General features: G+C 43.1%; 1 protein-coding gene across 5 annotated transcripts in view; it reads right to left on the reverse strand.

Annotated features, from left to right (window-relative positions):
• STXBP6 (syntaxin binding protein 6) overlaps positions 1 to 18,888 on the reverse strand; it is a 300,347-nt gene that overhangs the window by 278,520 nt on the left and 2,939 nt on the right. The window contains exon 1 of one of the 5 annotated variants that reach the window (XM_004584732.3): positions 7,277 to 7,697. The exons of the other annotated variants lie outside the window; for them this stretch is intronic. The gene's annotated coding sequence lies outside the window, so the exon portion shown is untranslated. Of the gene's footprint in view, positions 1 to 7,276; positions 7,698 to 18,888 lie in introns of those variants that run through there. 5 annotated transcript variants of the gene reach the window in all.

Here is an 18,888-nt window from a genome sequence, read left to right on the forward strand (position 1 = left end):
TTAGCATGGGATTCTGAATTTCCACAGGGCAAGGAGGACCAAGTATCTTCTTTAAGATTTATTTATTATTTGTTCGGAAGGCAGAGCAACAAGGAGAGAGGGAGGCAGAGAAGAATCTGCCACTACTGGTTCCTTCTTGCAAATGATTACAAGACCCAGGTCTGGGCCAGCCCAAAGCCAGAGCCAGAAACTATCTGGATGGCAGGGGCTCAAGTATTTGGGCCCTTCCCAGGCATATTAGTAGGAAGCTGGATGGGAGGACTCAAATTGGCATTCTAATATGAGATTCCAGTGGCACGAACTGCAGTTTAACACATGGTGCCATGATGCTGGCCCCTATGGCTTATTCTCAATATTTCATAATTGTGCCTCACCTACAGCACCTCAGCAAGTGTTGCTTGAATCAGAGGCAAGAGAGTTCCATATGTGCAAGCCACCTAAAGATAGTGTTTAAGGAGAAATCTCAAGGGAAAATTATAAACTTGAATACAGGCTTAGATACTGAATAAAAACACTGAAGGTCCACATTTTTTATCCCAAATTCCTAAGTCCAGGTGTGTTTTAAAATATGGAATTTGTGACATTTTGGACAGGTAAAATGGTAATAAAATTTATGCTCCCAGAAGGGTCTATGTCAGCACTCCATGCTCAAACATGGGAACAATTTTGCTGCATCAAAATTTAAAAATCATCCCTACTGAATGAGACAAATTAAGCATATGAACAGACTTGCCTTTGTTCAAGCCAGTTCTTACTACCAAATGGATTGTGAGAGCTTTCCCAGCCTTCTGGATTTCAGAATTATGGGACAGTGGATCCTTCCCACCTGATTTGTGTGGGTATGAATAGCTCTTTCACATTCCTTTCCTTGTTTTCTCAGAAATTTCATGTGGCAAGACTGACCCACAATTAGGCAACAAACGGTGGTAGTCACACAAACAGCAGCAACCAATACTCCAAAGGTACATGCAACGGTCACTGTCAACAGCAATTGTAGCAACATACCAAAACCTCTAAAACTAGTTTTTTGAATCATTGAGTTTAGTCCTGAAAAAATTAGGTGGAAAATGTAGTGATATGCAGAATGAGAAGTGAATTAGTGACTGCATATATCACCGCACACATACTAAGTACTGTGAGAAATGAACTCCAGGTCCTAATTTCTAAATGGCCTCCCAACTGCGGGCATAGAAGCAGACTTACAAAAACAATGGTATATTCAGGAGCCAAGATAAAATTTTCCCCCCTACACACAAAAAAGTAGGAAGAACCCACATCCCCCAATTCCACATCAAAATAGAGCTAGCAATGTCGACATACATGTTGTTTCAAACACTCAAAGATTCCCATGTCACATTTCATGTGAAAAATTCATTTCGAAACCTTTGCTAGCAGGAGCCAATCTTTCCCTGAGAAATGTAGGTGTTTCCATGTTGAATACAAGTATTACCCAACTTGAAAGAAGAGGATATATATATATTCCTCCTTCCCACGAATCTAAGCTCCCAGACACCCATTTTGTGATTATAGAACTTTACATGTAACTTGTCTGAGAGACTAGGAGAACTGTGTCTCAGAACATTTCTAAGAGTCACTACCTCATTCTGTCTTACACCAGAGGCCAACAGTAACAACAGCTGCTGCCATGTACCCTCCTGAGGCCTCAGTACATGTCAGGGAGGGAGCCAGACATTTTCAAAGACTCAATTTATCTTCTCATTAATAACAACCTCCAAGGGTCATCACGTAAAAGAAATTGGATTTTGTAATGAAGATCCAAGTGCTTTTAAGAAGGAAAGCCAATTGACTGTGTTGCTCTCTTCTGCCATTACACACGCTCCCTGAACTTACGATGGAGTTATGGAGTTCCAGTGTTGCCCACCCCCTCCCACAAATGAAAAAACATCATCCCATGGGAAGGGCACTTAGTGTCCACACTGAAAAATGGCATAGCCCAGGCTCACTTTTGGGTAACACACACTTCTCACCTCTACCAGACAACATTGTCAGTATTCCAGTAACAGAAATGACTTCTTCCTTCATTCACAAAGCCTTTCCCATATATCCTTGGGGGGGGGGGGAGGATGCATTATCTCAGAAGTTCCCATAGAGTGGGTTTCATTCCCTCTGGTATCCCTAGGGCACGCCATTCACAGCACTGAGGATACAAATGTGAAAGTCACAGTCCAATCCCTCATGTTTTCAGACTAGACTTGTAAGCAAATAGCTACACTGGAGCCTGATGAGCTACAGCGGGTATAGCAGTAGCACAGATCAACTCCAGCTCAGGCAGGAGCTTACTGAGCACAAGCGGCTTCCAGGGGGGTGGCAAACTTAACCTGGATGTAAAGAGGGATGCAAAGACAGCAGGTGGATGAGGAGGAACTCTTCAAGCCCTTCATAACAGTATCAAGTGGCAATGGAAGATGAGCTGGGAAAGAGATGGCACAGTCCAGTAGCCTGGAGAAACAGCATTGAGCAGCCCCAGCCCCCACACCCAGGTTCTGCCCACGATGCCCAGGACAGCCTCCGCCCCCACAGAAAGGGAAATGGAAGGGTCGAGAGCAACGAAATGGGTCAAGGAAGCCTTGGTGCTCTGCAGCTCCCCAGGAGATCCTGGCTACTGTCTGCCCAGCATGATTTCCAACTGTCCTCTTGGCAATCTGATTCTTACCATAAATCCTGTGGGCTGTATTAATTCAGTTCTCATCCTTTGGGGAGCTAGTTTCTGTCAATTATGACATTAAGACCTTGAGTTGAGGACAGGACACTGTTGCCTCAAGGGCTTATCATCTTGTGGGGCAGGCAGCATAGGCAGCAAAATGCTCACTGAACCGGGCAACGAGACTTCACTTCCAAGACAGCTTTTAAAGGATAAGAGCTGGATCCTAGATCACCCGTCACACAGAGATACCTTCAATATCCCCCTTATACAATGGGCACACGGAGGCTGGCAAGGTTACCGGTTCTTAGCCTCTACTTGGGGGCACTTAAAGCTGAAGTCCTCATGCTTTCTGGAAGTGCCATGACCTGTTTAAACTGACTCATGGACTCCCATCTCCTCTTAAAAAAACAGAATCCTGTTGATAGATAATATGTATTGATAATTAAGAAATGTTTAAATGAACTGTTATGGGAATTTCCTGATACCCTAAATGAGAATTGAACACATCCTGATTTCTTACACCAACTCTGAGGAAAAAAAAAAAAATCACAAATTCAAGGAGTCACGTATGACAGAGACCAAGACAACAAAGAAGGAATAGTAGGTTTTAGCACATATTCACTGTCTGCCTAATGGAAATTTGGCCAGAATAGACATCATAAAATACCAGTACACTTCACAATTAGTTATTTCTGCACACAAATGACATTGCCAAATTCAAAAACTACTATAGAACCACACAACTTTTACATTAAGTTTAGAACAAGACAAAGGCATTGCTTCATTCTCTCCTTGTATCGCATAAAGGTTATCAAAGATAGGAAATAAATTCAGAGAGAATGAGCTGAGGAAGCAATAGATTGCAATTAAGTGTCCTGAGTTTACCACTGTTTTTCAGCAGAAGTGCCCAGGTCAGTTTCTCCATCTCATCTGTACACAAGAGGTATATCAAAAAATGAGAATTCAGCAGAACAAAAAGGGGGTTAATTCAACATTGAGAGCTTTCTCCTGTCCCAAAACAATGCATTTTAAGATACACAGAACACCGGGCCCGGTGGCGTGGCCTAGTGGCTAAAATCCTCGCCTTGAATGCCCTGGGATCCCATATGGTCGCCGGTTCTAATCCCAGCAACTCCACTTCCCATGCAGCTCCCTGCTTGTGGCCTGGGAAAGCAGTCGAGGATGTCCCAAAGCTTTGGGACCCTGCACCCGTATGGGAGACCTGGAAGAGGTTCCAGGTTCCTGGTTTCGGATCGGCGTAGCACCGGCCCATTGCAGCTCACTTGGGGAGTGAATCATCGGATGGAAGATCTTTCACTCTGTCTCTCCTCTCTGTATATCTGGCTTCCCAATAATAATAAATCTTAAAAAAAAGATACACAGAACAGATTCTTTGTAGAAAGAGATCAAATCTCCATTTCCATTTTAAAATAAAAGCTTTAAAAATCAAAGAAAATAAATCTATTTTAATCATATCACAAGAGTAAACTTCTATTTGTATGCAAATGTCAGTTTATGAAGTAAAAATGACTGAGAGGTAGAAAGTATTGTTGAAAGACTCTACAAGGTACCTATACATCTCCCAGGAATTTTTGGTTCAATCTTTTACATCCTGAAGTAGACGACAAACAAGATTAATTTTCCAACATATCCGGTTAAAGGGTCACAAGTTTCTAACAGTATACTTAAGGCAGCAGAGCAGCACAGCAGGGATACCACAGTGTGATTCTTGGGCCCACAGAACAGCCTAAGCAATGCCTGCTTTCCACAAAGGATGAACTAAACCATGGCACTGGTCTAGTTTCAGAGAAAGTGGACTTTCCAGAAGTTTCCAAGAGAGTGGAAAAGACAAAAATACAACGGTAATGACAGAAACAAATACTAGTACTCCAGAATTATTTAAATGACAGCAATGGGAAAAATAAAAAAAGGCTTACTTAAGACAATGGAGGCAAATACAAAGAAGAAAGACCAAGCACAGGCAAATCAATCTGAACAAAGTCCCCAGCAGAGGAGGGCTTCCTATGCCACAGAGAAGGCACCTGGGGAGGGCTGCCCCCAGGGACACGAGCAACCAAGGAATGATCCTCTCTGGTCTTCCAGGAGACTGGTAGTGAGTCCCGTCATCTATATCTCTCCATACAGAAGACAGAAACAGAGGCACCACTGGGCCTCAAGACACTTTCAACCCTGAGTGATGACTCATTCTGAACAGCCCAAAACTTCAAATCCAAAATAGAAAAAAAAGACCTAACATTGATCACTCACACCTCCCTCCGTGTTTAGACTCACACTAACCAAAATTGCACTCACTGACTCATCACTTCACAGGATTACACTGAAAAAGAACCCTGGACATTTATCTATTCAGAAGCACTCAAAGGGATTCTACATCGATCAATTGTCAACTGTTGCCATGGGGCCTGTGCCCTCTGGAGCAACAGCTCCCACTAGTGGTATGGAGGACTACAAGGGATTGCTTCAATGATCATAAACCCCTCATATTTCACCATGCAATCAAATTCAAGCTTAAAGTTACTTCAGAACTTTGTTATTTGGCTTATTTTGCATATGGAGAAACTGAGGATCAGAAGGGTTAAAGTTCAAATAAATGGAAAAGAAACAGATTTCAAAGTGCTAAAAATGTTCAAACTGACTGGGAAACACTTTCAGAATATTGAAGGCACACCTTTTTGTCGTTAAATGCCTGTGAGATTCTATTACTATATGGAACTCTTCTTTTGCCCCAGGGACACTAATGAGCACTCCTCCTACCAAGCGCAAATGCCATCCTTGTACAGAAACTCCTGCTCTCAAATGCATTAAGCAAAGCTAAGTAGGTACTTACCATATGGAACATCATAAGGATTCAAACTTCAGTGAGTGAAATGTCCTGCTACCAAATAGTCCACCGACTCTTCCAGCAGACACGGCAATGCCCTCAGGACAACACTGCCATCATCCAGCCAAGCAAAGCACAGACACAGTAGCTGTCTCTGGTGTCGCCCTCTTGCTCAGCCCACATGTCCTACTCATCACGACATCCAGTCGCATCACCTTCTGTCTATTTCTCCAACCATCTACCCTATTTTCTCCATCTTTACAGACTATCACGATCTCCTCCCACATAGCTCCAAACCCTTCTAAGCTGGCGCATGTGCATTCTCTCCCACACTCTGTTCTCTTTACTACAACCAAATTGAATCTCTTACAAAATTTATATTAGGAGCCCCTGTTAGGCTTGGGAAAAAGACTGTCTTGTGCCCATTATCCTCCATCCCAGCTATTGTGGACATCTTCTATCTCTTAACTCATACTAAGGTCCTTTCCACTACAGGGCCTTTGCATATTCTATCACCTCTGAAATACCATCTCCTCCTCCTTTAGCTCCTGTTCATCCTTTGTATTTCAGCTCATCAGTCCTTCCTTAGGTAATCTGCCCCAATTTCTTAACTAGGCCAAGTCCCTTCCTCAGTGTCCTTACGACAGTTGTCAACTTCGATGCTATCACTTAACATATGGCTACCTTCCTAAAGTTCCATACAGTCAGAAAATTGTCTGGTTTTGCTCACCATGATTACACACAGTAGGAACTTTGATGAATACATGAAAAGATTTACAACTTAAACAATAACAAAAAAAGACTAAAATAACCCAGAGGAAGACCAAATAGACACGCTTGCAGCATAAAAAACCCAATCTCTGATCTTTAACAAGGGGCATGTGCTTGGAGGTCTCCTGGAATCTCCACCCCAACAACTCTGAGTACTGTGACACAGTGTCCTGTTGAATAAATGAAACAGAATGACGAATTCTGTATACTCCTCCACCTGGGGCTTGAAATAGCCATGGGAAGCAGTGGGATTTTATATGGAAACTTGGCCCTGCATCTTTTCTTTTGATAAAGGGGAAGGAGGTGTGGGAAATACCCACCAACCTGCCCCAATGCTTATGCCAGATGAAACTGCTACCAAATACCACCTAACAAGTACAAATCTCTGCGCAAGCCCAACCAAAGGGAGGCCAGACCCCTTTCAGGAAGCTGGCAGCTTTCCTTCCCCTTTAAAAGTCAACAGAATCTCTCTCTGAGAATCCTTTTTTTTCTCTCACAATCTGCTCTAATTTTCCTATCCCTCTCTTTAAACAGAGCATTTTAAATGTATGAGTTGCTCATATTGATACACTTCCCACCAATAAGCGATCATCCCTCCTCTGAAGCCCAGTTTCTCTAGGGTAGTCCAGATTCAGACCACATTCTCCAGTCACTCACGGTATGGTGACAAACATGAGTCTTTATTCCAGGGTCCCACTGATGAGCTGTGTGACCTTGTGACCAAGAGACACCTTCTCAGAGCCTTGGTTCTAATTTTGTAAAATGCAGCACCTACCTCAGAACTGAAACAATCTACCAAATGGCCTTAGCTCAGTGCCCAGCACACTACACATTCTTAAAACACAATACACAACTTGTAACCCAATGAATATCCTGTTAATGGAGCCTCAGGTATTTCCTGAAGTTTCTTATTCCCAAACCAAGAGACTTATTTAAAAAAAATAAGAAAGAAAACTTTGGAAAAGTTCTCAGAAAAAAATACCTTTAGACAGCTGTACCTGAAGCCCATGAAATCAGTTGGTCTGGTTCTGCCTAGGCAATCACACGCAGTACTGGTAATTCAGTAAATCTAGAGCAGGCTTCTTGTTGAGTTGATCATTTTGTGTGGCCGGTGAATGATGCTCTAAATATTTCAAAGGAACCTTGGCAGCAAAGTTCCCCCAGTCCTGCTGCAGGGTAACAGCTGTCTATAGGGAGATGATGTTTACTGTACCTCTGCCAGGGACAACAGTGAGACCTGACCTACATCCCAGGAACTAGTCATCAGTTACACCCACTAAAAAAATACGGATGTGGGTGGTTCTTCACTACTACCTCAATCTATACCTGTGTTTACTCAGTGTACCGGAGAGTTTAGTAAAGCTTGAAATACAAAGCACAATTTGTGTTTCTTTCTTTTGGCAGGAGGTGACTAATAAGCCAAAACATCCACCAGCCAAGTCCAACTTTGACATCTAAAACTTACATGTGTAAATGGGATAATATAATCTGATAAGAAAGTGGGTTTAAACCCCGGCACAATGGCTCAATGGCTAAATCCTCATCTTGCAAGTGCCGTATCATATGGGTGCCAGTTCATGTCCCAGCTGTTCCACTTACCATCTAGCTTTCGGCCTGTAGCCTGGGAAAGCAGAGGATGGCCCAAAGCCTTGGAACCCTGCACCCATGTGAGAAACCCAGAGAAAAAGCTCCTAGCTCCTGGCTTTGGATCAACTCAGCTCTGGCTATTACAGCCACTTAGGGAGAAAACCAGTAGATGGAAGATCTTCCTGACTCTCCTTCTGTCTGTAAATCTGATCTACCTTTCCAATGAAAAAAAATGGATTTAGGGGGCTACATCGGGGATTCAGATCCATAGATACAATTGCTACACAAGGACCCCTAGCTCTTTACGCCTGCTCTGCAATCCTCTATAGGACCTGAATATGGTAGGAACACGAATATCCCAACAGAGCAGCATTTCCAAAAGCCTCAGTCATCTCACTTAATCCAAGGTGTGTGAAAATGTCTAAAATCCAAATTTGTATACAAAATACAGTTTTTTGGTCACTCATGATCCAGAGTTCTATCCTGAAGACTAAGGCTCTGCAGGATTCAAGGTGTTAAAAACAAAGAAACTGCTAAACTCAGAAAACACATCACTAAGTGGCATCAAGGGGAATTCAGAGGTGAGGAAGAAAAGGAAGCAGATGTGGCAAGGCCTACAGGGCAGACCACAAGTCCTGGCAGGAGATGGGCACAGTGCTGAAGGGCCAGAGAAGCCCCACAAACACTGGGCTGCAGCACTCACATGTGGGAATAATCCCTAAAGCCAGGGTAGAATGGGAGAACGGAAAGGATAAGAGGAGATCTGGGCTTGACTCTTAAGACATGCTCCGTTCTCCAAGCCTATGGCTCATATACACAACGCACATACTCCAAAGAACACATGCTTCCTGGGCTGCTGTACGGATCATGAAACTGCCTCCTTCTTGCTCCCTGTTAATGTCTTTGGTTTTCACCGAAGTAAGGAAGTTCCATGCCTTTAGAAGCAAGTCTTATAAATAACGCCCGTTATTTCTAAAATGTCACCCATGAAGCATCTTCCTTAATCATTGAAACGTAACTTGAAAGGTCTTTTTGCTATTTCCCAAACTCACATACATAAACCAATGTTTGCATACACAACATGGATAAGAAAGGAAAAGTTAGACATGTAAACTCAGAGCAGAATGCTGATTCCCAGGGACTGGGACTTGGGGTATGCAGGAACTGTTCAATGGACAGAAAACACCAGTGAGGAGGAGTAAGCTGAGGAGACCTACTGTATAACTTGGTGACTATGATCAGCAGCGATGTATTCAATATTTGAAAACTGCTCAGAATATATTTCAAGGATTCTCATCACACACAAGTAATAAGTATGTAAGTTAGTGTATATGTTAATGATTTTGATTTAGCCATTCCACACCATATATGCATAGTAACACTTTATGTTGTATGCAAAACACAGATTTGTCAATTAAAATGAAATACAAAAGGACCTGGCATAATGGCTCAAAGGCTAAATCTTCATTTTGCACATGCTGGGATTCCATATGGGTGCTCATTTGTGTCCCAGCTGCTCTACTTCCCATCCAGCTCTCTGCTTATGGGCTACAAAAGCAACAGAGGATAATCCAAAGCCTTGGGATCCTGCACCCATGTGGAAGACACGGAAGAAACTCCTGGTTTCAAATCAGCTCAGCTCCAGCCACTGCAGCCACTTGGGGAGTGAACCAGTGGATGGAAGATCTTTCTCTTTGTCTCTCCTTCTCTGTAAATCTGATCTGTCTTTCCAGTAAAAATAAATTTAAAAAGTAAAAAATTTAAAAACCAGATGAAAAATACAAAAAAATTCACTTATGCAAAGCTTTAGATAAAAGTGAGGTGTGGGCTTTAGTTTAATGGTTTAAAAACCTGCCACATCCTACACTGGAGTGCTTGGGTTTCATTTTCTGTTAGATCTCCTGATCCCAGTTTCCTATCAGCACAGGCTCTGGAAAGCAGTGGTGATGGCTTCCATGTGGGTTCCTGCTACTCACATGTGACACCTGGACTGCAATCCGGGCTCTAGCCTAGTCGCAGATATTGCAGGAATTGGTGGAATGAACCAGAGGATGGGAGCTTGCTCCCCCTGTCTGTCTCTTTTCTCTATCAAAACAAAACAAAACAAAACAGATTAAATGAATGTGATCCAAAGTGTGGCAAGTCAGAACCTACTACAGGATCTACTACAAAGGAGGAAGTAGCCAGAGGAGAACAGGAGGTAAAGTTTGGGAATGCTTAATCTGTTTCAGATTAAATGGGTGTGCATTTCAGATGAAAAGTCACTAAAGTGTCCATGTAACTTCTACTTTTTTTAAAGATTTACTTATTTGAAACAGAGACAGAGGAAGAGATCCTATGAGAGATCTGCTACCCACTGGTTCACTACCCAGATGGCCACAACTGCCAGGCTGAAGCCAGGAGTCAGGAACTTTTCACAGGTCTCCCACATGAGAAACAGGGACCCAAGCACACGGGCCACCTTTCATTGCTTTTCTCAGACCACAAGAACGGGGCTGGATTGGAAGGGCTGGAATGAGAACCAGTGCCCATAACGGATAACAGCAGCACAGGCAGCAGCTTTACCTCCTAGGCTACAATGCCAGCCCAAGGCAGCACGTTTCTGAAAAGGCAAACCCATCAGGATGACTCTTCCTCGACAAAGTCAGTCTGGAAACACAATTTAAACTGCCTACTAGCACCAACATGTTGCAGCAGGCTGAAAGGCCTTGTACCCACTCTCTGGCCTGCCCTCAACTCTATCACTTGGGAGTCTGTAATTGGGGGAAGACTCGGACCCTGGATGCCACACATCTACTTATGGGGGGGGGCGGTCTGGAGGAGTATAAGAATCAAAAAGAATCAAATGAGACACTACCAGGGGGCTTTGCAAACTGTCTCAGTATTACTACAACCATTCTTATGAGGTCATTACAGGCAACAGCAGATGACACAGTGGCAGGACAAACTCGGGGGAGACTTCAGAAGAGTTTGGGGAGATCTAGAAAGTATTTTCAGGAGCATAAGCTCTTTATGAAGTTTCATTTCAAATCAAATATGAAGATTTTAGACTTTCCCTTCTTACAGCCATGTCTCCAATATAGAAAGCCTGACAGTGCGCATGCGAGAACAAGACATGCTCTTCATTTTGGAGGGATCCAAAGGCCTTTGCTCTGAGTTTTTCTCCCAATCTGACTTCACCATGTTCTTGATGCCTTTATGCCACTTATGGCTTTTTTACGTTGGTCTCTCCGGATATCTTTGGCCTCTCTGGCTTACTGATTGTGAATTTGATGCACGACAATTATGGTTAAAAACATTGGCTTGGTCTACAGAAGATCATTAATGTTTTGTGATTAGGAATTTGACCTTTCTCGGGCAAGGCAGTGCATGAAATCGCAGGTTTGGCCCCACATATACTCTGGTTCCTCGACAGCCCTGGGACCCTGCCTGCACACCTGTTAGAAACATGGAATCCCAGGCCCCATGCCAGCTGCAGTAAATCAGAATCTGCAGCTTCACAGGACACACACGGGACTGACATGGACTGGAAGGTTTGAGACACCAACCAAGATCACGCAGCCTGACATACTCAGGGCCCCAGGGCTACATGACTCGGCCCTACCCAGTGGAGTTCAACCCAACAGCCCTTGTGCAGATGGCATCCCCCTGAGCCAGAGCCCAGGCAGACAAGCCATGATGGTATACCTGCTGCTTTTCAAATTCAGGTCACATTTTTTCTAGAACCAGGAAGCAGGCAGAAAGAAGGGACCTGGGAAATGGACAGAAGGGAAAAAAAGAAAAATATGTCATGTTTCATTTCCCTGCAATCCAGGAGAACCGGGTGAGGGGGGTGCAGGGAGAGGTGCGTTAACTTGGGAGCTGAAGTAGAGGGAAAAGGAGCTGTGCTAAAGCAGCCTGCCACCGAGGACTGTAGTACCTTGGAGAAGTCAATGGATCCTTCTCTCCCAAGGTTTGCAATTGCATCATGGGGATAAGCAGCAGTGTCTCCCAATGCAGTCTGCCTTCATGAGGAAAGGACTTGGTCTCTGTCAGTGCTTGGAGTTGTGTTCCATGTTTGCACACAGTAACCTCTAGGTAAATGTTAAACAGAAAAGTAGCATGCTAAAGCAAACTTAACAGACAAGACAGTGAAGGGGCCTGTCAGAAAAAAAGTCAGCCGGTCTTAGCTTTACTGTACTTTTTTTTTTTAAGATTATTTTTTAGTGGAAAAGCAGTGGGAGAGGGAGAGGGAGAGAGAGAGAGAGAGAGAGAGAGAGAGAGAGAGAGAGAGAGAGAGATGTTCCATCTATCAATTTACCCCCCAAATGGCTCTTTCAGGTTTCCCATCCAGGTGCAGGGTCCCAAGACTTTGGGTCATCCTCCACTACTTTCCCAGACAAGAAGCAAGGAGTTGGATGGGAAGTGGAGCATTCGGGACTCAAACCAGCACGCATATAGGATGCTGGTGCTTGCAGATAGAGAATTTGCCAATTAAGCCACGGAGCTGGCCCCAGCTTACTGTACCTTGATTACTATACCAGACATGCATTGTTCAGTATAGATCCAGGTGTTTAAAGGGGTTCATTCTGGTGGGGGGTTGGGGTGGGTCAAAACTGTGAGCCATTCCTAAGGAAGGTGTCTAAGTTCAGGCTTCTCTATTTCATTTTCAGAAATGAAGAATGAGCTCAATCCGTGCATGAGTGGCTCCCAACATCAGAAAAGGATCTGAAAAGATCACTTCCAATTTTCCAATAACTGAATTGGGGAAAAGGAACTCCTTATAAAACTCCTTCTAAAATCTTCAAGGGAAGGTTTTTAAATTATTGTTATAGAGGAATGTGGATTTTAAAAAGACTTAACTTCCAGAGCACCTAGCTTTACACCTCCAGCTCCTTCTCAGACCAAGACAGCTTCCTTACTGCTGTTTAATGAAGAAGGGATTTAAATTCTTCCAGAGTAATATTAACTTCTCAAACACCAGGTACAGCTGGCTCAGACCATGAGAGGCAACATCATCCCAAGTAGTCTGAAAACAAAGACAGCTCACTGATACATCCCCTGTCTCACCAAGCTTGCCCAACAGTCGCTTTCAGAAGCGACTGGTTCATAGCACACATATTCACTGGCCTTGGAAAGCAGCTCATTCCCACATTCAAGCAGAACTCCAACACTGTCTTCTGGAAGAACAGTGAGTCCCCTTGAGACTCCTGTGGTCAGCTGCAACTCAAACATCGTATCTTTGATTATCTGAGTTAGTTCAACCTAACTTTAAATGTTCAGCTCTGTTTTTTGCAACAAAGTGGCCAATCTCATCTCCTTCAAAGTCAGATGGATAAAATTCCAACCCTGACAATTCAATTAAGAGCAGGGTTTCACAGGGTCACAGGATAGCATCCCTACCCTGTGAAAAGCAATGAATTTCAACCTGTGAAGACCACAAACTTGTTGGAATCACTACACTTGTGGCTTTGCTATTAAGAGTTAACAGTTACTTGGTATTGCTTAGTAACTCATTGCCTCAACTATTTAATGCTATGAGGACATGAGTTCCCTAACTCAGGTCTGCAGAGTACTAGTGTTCACTGCCTAGGAGAATCACCCTGGAGCCCACCATTCCCTCCTGTCGGCTTCTCGTGGCAGGTAGGCCTGCTAGGGTTATCAGGAGCCTCAAATATCAACAGAGGGAGCTCAAGCTCCTGAAAATGAGTGACACAGGTTCAAAGTGGAAGAATCACGGTCAACCACAGCTCCCCGTTCACCTAATTTAGTTCACAGACTCAGGGAAGGTAAAAGAATGACATACTTCAATTTTCCAAAGTCAGCAGTGAAGCAAACATGCTCACTCATCCCCAGCAGCTGGAGGCCTGGACTTGTAGCTTCCTTCACTCCTCACCTTGATCAGAGGCACACTTCAGTCAGTAAGGACGGTGGCCAGATGGGAAAGATACCCCATCCAGAATCTGCAGCTCAGGAAACCTTGTTCTGCTCAAAAAGAAAGCACATCCACAGAAACAGAGTGAAGATCCAATGCCTTGACTCCAAGTGATCCTAACCCAGCTGGGCTCAGCACAGACCTCACCAAAACTCTGAAAACCAATAAGCAAATGGAGATTTACATCTGCTTCTCCTTCACTCATCCTCACACATCATCCTTCACTCAACCCCAAGCACACATGCATGAGCAAAAACAAAGAAAACAACATCAAATAAAACCTTCTCTCATTGGTATTCTCCCACATAATATTTTTTCCCCTTCAAATCCTCCTCATGGAATTCTTGACCCTTGCTGGAAGAAGGCAAGTATCATTTAACATTCCAAGTGCATGAGGCTGGGCACATTTCTGTGAGCTGTGTCCTGCTCTGATCTTACAGTCAAGAACACCGTGGCCTGTACATGAATTATCTTGCAGGACTGCGCATCACGCATGTGAGGGAGCTGCTCTTCTCACGCAGCTCTGTCCCATTCTCTGTGCTGGATCAGCTTCTACTCTAAGTGCAAATGCAACGAATGACAGCACCCACAGTAACTGCCTACTGAATGGGAATCAGCACTTAAAAAACCTCACTCTCTGCCTCCCACCAATAACTCTATACAGGAGCTTGATAGAAAAATGTCAGAGAAGAAAGTGTCTCTACCCAGGGAACAAGCACCTCAGCTTCTGTAATGTGAAACCTCACTAAACAAAATGAATCCCAGGCCCAAATGCTTGGACACTCTTATCACAAGGACCATGTGACTTTTACTTGGAGAAAATTAGACAAGTTGGTTATTTTGATAGAGCTCCACACACAGAGTGACACTAAGATGTTGCCCACACTCAAATGTTAAGAGGCAAGGTGAACATCAGCTATCCAGTAGCCAGGCGCTCTGGTAGACACAATAAGCCTAATGCAGGGCTTGTCTCCAAAGGGAAATCCAAAAACGCAGGCAGAACCCAGGATCAGAAGGCTTGCTATGGAAATGATCCTACTGACACAAGAGCAACACAACTCAACTCAGACAAAGGACTTTACGATGAGCAAAGAATAGGGGAATTATTGAAGACTCAAAGATGATGCAGATCTCTTCCTCTAGCCGCCACCCCACCCCCCGCCCCATTTGACCTAAACCTGACAGTTTATTTCTGACTTCTCTCACCATCACCCAATTTAACACTCCTTTGGCCTCAAATACTGTAGCCTTCTTCCAACTGCTTAAAATTAAGCTGTCCATACACCATAAAATTCACCCTTATAAAGTATCCAATTTCATATTTTTAGTGTCCTCATGAAGTTGTGCAACTATCATTTAATTTCAGAATATTTTGATGACCTCAGTAAGAAACTCAATGCCCATCATGAGCCATCCCCCATTTCTCTTCCCACAGCCCTGGTACTGTAGATCACTGTAGATCCTCCTATTATGGATATTTCCTAATGAAACCATTGGTGACTGAATTCGATGTAGCACGTTTTCAAGATACATCTGTGCTGGCCCATGAATCAAACCTTCAGTCCTTTTTAAAGCTGAATGGTTTTTTCCATTGTAGGTGTAGATGACATTTTGTCTATCCATTCATCTGTTGCTGGGCATTCAGATAGTTTCCACTTTTTTGCTATTGAGAATCATGCTGCTATGAATGTTCATATGTTTTATATGAATATGTGTTCTGTTCTCCTGGGTGTTCACCTAAAAATGGAACCGGTCAGTAGATAACCAGTGTTTAACACCTTGAGGAACTTCCACGTTTAATGCCCTGAGGAACTTCCAAACTGTTTTGTCATTGCATGATTTTACATTCCCATCTGCAAGGTACAGTATAAGGATTCCAATTTCTCTACATCCTCCATGTATCACTTCACCTGTCTTTTTGATCACTGCCATCCTTGTGGGTATAAAATAGCATCTCATTGTGTTTCGGTTTCCATTTCCCTAATAACTAATGTTGTTGAACCTCTTATCACATCCTTATTGGCATTTGTATACCTATTTTCTTTGAAGGAATGTCTATCCAAATCCTTGGCCCATTTTAAAAATTGGGCTATTTGCCTTTCTCTTATTTTGAAGTAAGAGGTTTTTTATTATTGTTGTTAACTCCAATCAAAAGCCCTCTTGCTAGGCGCTCTTTTCCAATTATCCAGTTTTCTTTCCCTGAGCTGACATTTTAATGACTCATTCTGTACAGGATCCACTGTGATCAGAGACAGCAGCATTTCCATTCTTTTTCTGTCCCATCCACCCCTTCTGGATTTCATCCAGAGTGTTGTGTCTTTACTCCTGCTTATCACAGCTCACCCACCTGTCCTCAGTGGAACTCACCTGCTACTTCAGTGACTTTACAGACTCAGGAAGGAACTCAACAATATGTTCTGTGACTAGCACAGATTTTTCCATGTCTCACAATGTGTTGGGTTCACTAACTTTTCTCACATGCTCTGAAAATTATTTATATGCAGTCTTCACATTCCCACTCAGTTACACCACCAGCCTAAAACACCCCTTCTCTCTAGGAAAATGCTACCCATCACTTAGATTGATCAGTCTAGTCCCTTCCTGGAAATTTTCTTTACAACCATCAATCAAAACCTTTTTCTCTGCTTTGAAATAATAAAAATACTAATCACTTTCTCAGTTTGTTCATTAATATCCATATTCAATCAATGCTGCTATGTTTTAGGGACATATCAGGTGAAACAACCGAGCCCATAGATCATACTAAACAACATATCAGAATTGTTGAAACGTGCTAATTAAGTAATGGAGTTCTGAAAGATGCACACATAGCTTCAAAGTTCAGTGTGCAAAGAAATTTTGACTTGAATTAATCCTACTAGGTTGATGTTGATATTGTTAAGTGTAGTACAGATTCTTTGCTATGATGCTGAGCCTGCTGAGAATCTCCAGCAGAGGCAAAAAAAATGGGCAAGCCTTTCCAAACTGTTGTGTCCTTTCCAAGAGAACACCTACTAATATCCATCCCAACAGCATCCTTCCAACACACCCCAGGAACTGCTGAGCTAATTCAATTCCTGCTCAATTCTATCAGCTGCACAGCACTGAGTTGAAGTAATATTTCCTACTGGATTCAGGGATTGTATTTTCTTTTTGTAGGATGCTATCAATTGGCATGGCGCTCTACTGACATGGCAAGTTATAGACAAAGAAGAAATTGTGCATTATATGTGTTCATATTTTTAAGACCCATCTGGATTGGAAAATGCTGAAATGTGAAGAGAAAAAAATATCTTATAAATGAGCTAGTACAGCATAAACCAGGGTTTCCGTTTAAAAGCATTTTCTCCACACGAGTTTGAGAACAGTGTTGTAGGAATGGGACTCAATGTTGTGACCCAGGAGTAACAGCTGTGATGGCCAAAGATGAAAACAGCACAGTGACTGCCACACAATAGACTCGTTAAAGGTAACAAAGGCATCAGGTGATTTAGTGCTGAAAGACTGATAAGAGGTTTCCTCACTCTGGAAAAATCCCCAGCACCAAAAAGTCAGGGTAACACCCAAAACAAACATCAAGTTATGGGAAAGACTTTTAAAATAATAATGTTCCCACTTATTAAGTGGAAGACATCAATCTAAACAAACTGCTGAATCTTAAGCATTACAACTGGAAGACTGTCTCCACCAAGTGCTGATTAATATCCAGAGGACAGTTTGGGTGTTGTGGCTTTATCTACCACAACATTTAAGTGACCCACTTGAGTTTTTGAATAGTTTTTTGATTTACTAATAGGTTTCTCTAGTGCTAATCATGTTAACACTGAAGCACAAATGGAAAACTGAAATGAAACAGGAAGGTCAGCTGAAATTCCAGTTGGCACCTCAACACAAAAGCCAGTTAAAGTGCTGACTGAGCCCCTCACCCATTAAGTCCATTTGGGCGCCACACTACATAAACTTCATTTTTTTCTCCATGATGTTCCATCAGGAGCCCTCCTGAAGCCTGACTGACACAAAGAAGTTAGAACACAAGTTACACTGAGTTCTCAGCACAGGTCATGGCTCAGGAAGCTGAAGACCTTAAAATTGGGTTGAGCCTTAACAATACATAATCATATACTAAATGCTGTAAGGCCCCATGCTGGTACTGCACAGCTGCCCAGGAAAGCCAACCTTCCTCCTCTTCAGAGAGTGAAAAAGCCACAGCCACCACCTCTGTCACCAGCCTGCAGGAGGCATGGCAGGGCTTTTGCCTAGTCTGACCCCAAGGCTTGTCTGTCATTGGGTACACTTTGCATTCCTCCAGGGATTCAACAAGCTGTTAACTCAGAGAAGACACCACTATACATTGCATTTAAGTTTTCCTAAGGGATTCAACCTATAGTCCAAGTTTCAAACCACCAGAACTATAGGCAATCTCTTTTCCACAAATGATTAAGAGCCCCCTCCCCAAAAAAAACCAGAAAACCAGGTAGTCTCTAGATTGATCAGTGTAAGGCTTACCCATCTCAGTTCACCTGAGTGACCCAGAAAAAGACTTGGGAAAACAAGGGATGCAATAAATGATGGCAAATGGCTCAAGGGAGCGGTAGAATAGGACTAACTTTCACTATGGCTATACTTCGAAACAGTAGAGAGGTCTGACTGTTCCCAATAAAATGAAATGATGACTGCTTGAGAAGATGGAATACGCTAATTACCCTCATGTAATCATCACATTGAAGTAGCATGCTGTACCAGAAATATGTACAAGTATTAAATGTCAATTTAAGATAAATATTACAAAAATAAAGGAGTGGAGAGTCCTGGGCTAGCACTGTGGCACAGCACACAGCTGCCACCTGAGAGACCAGCATCCTGTTTCCAAGTGCTCGTGTGAGTCCTAACTACTTGGTTTCAGATCCGGTTTCCTGCTATCGTGTCTGAGAAACGGACCCAAATTCTTGGGTCCCTGTCACCCACATGGGAAATCTGGTCGGAGCTCCTGGCTCCCTTGTTTGATCTGACCCAGACCTGGCCTCTGTGGTCAAATGAAACAATGAATGGAAGATCTGGCTCCTGCTTTGCCTTTCAAGTAAATAAAACAACCTGAAAGAAGGGAGAATG

This window comes from Ochotona princeps, chromosome 6 (assembly GCF_030435755.1).
Source record: "Ochotona princeps isolate mOchPri1 chromosome 6, mOchPri1.hap1, whole genome shotgun sequence".
NCBI classification, from domain to species: Eukaryota; Metazoa; Chordata; class Mammalia; order Lagomorpha; family Ochotonidae; genus Ochotona; species Ochotona princeps.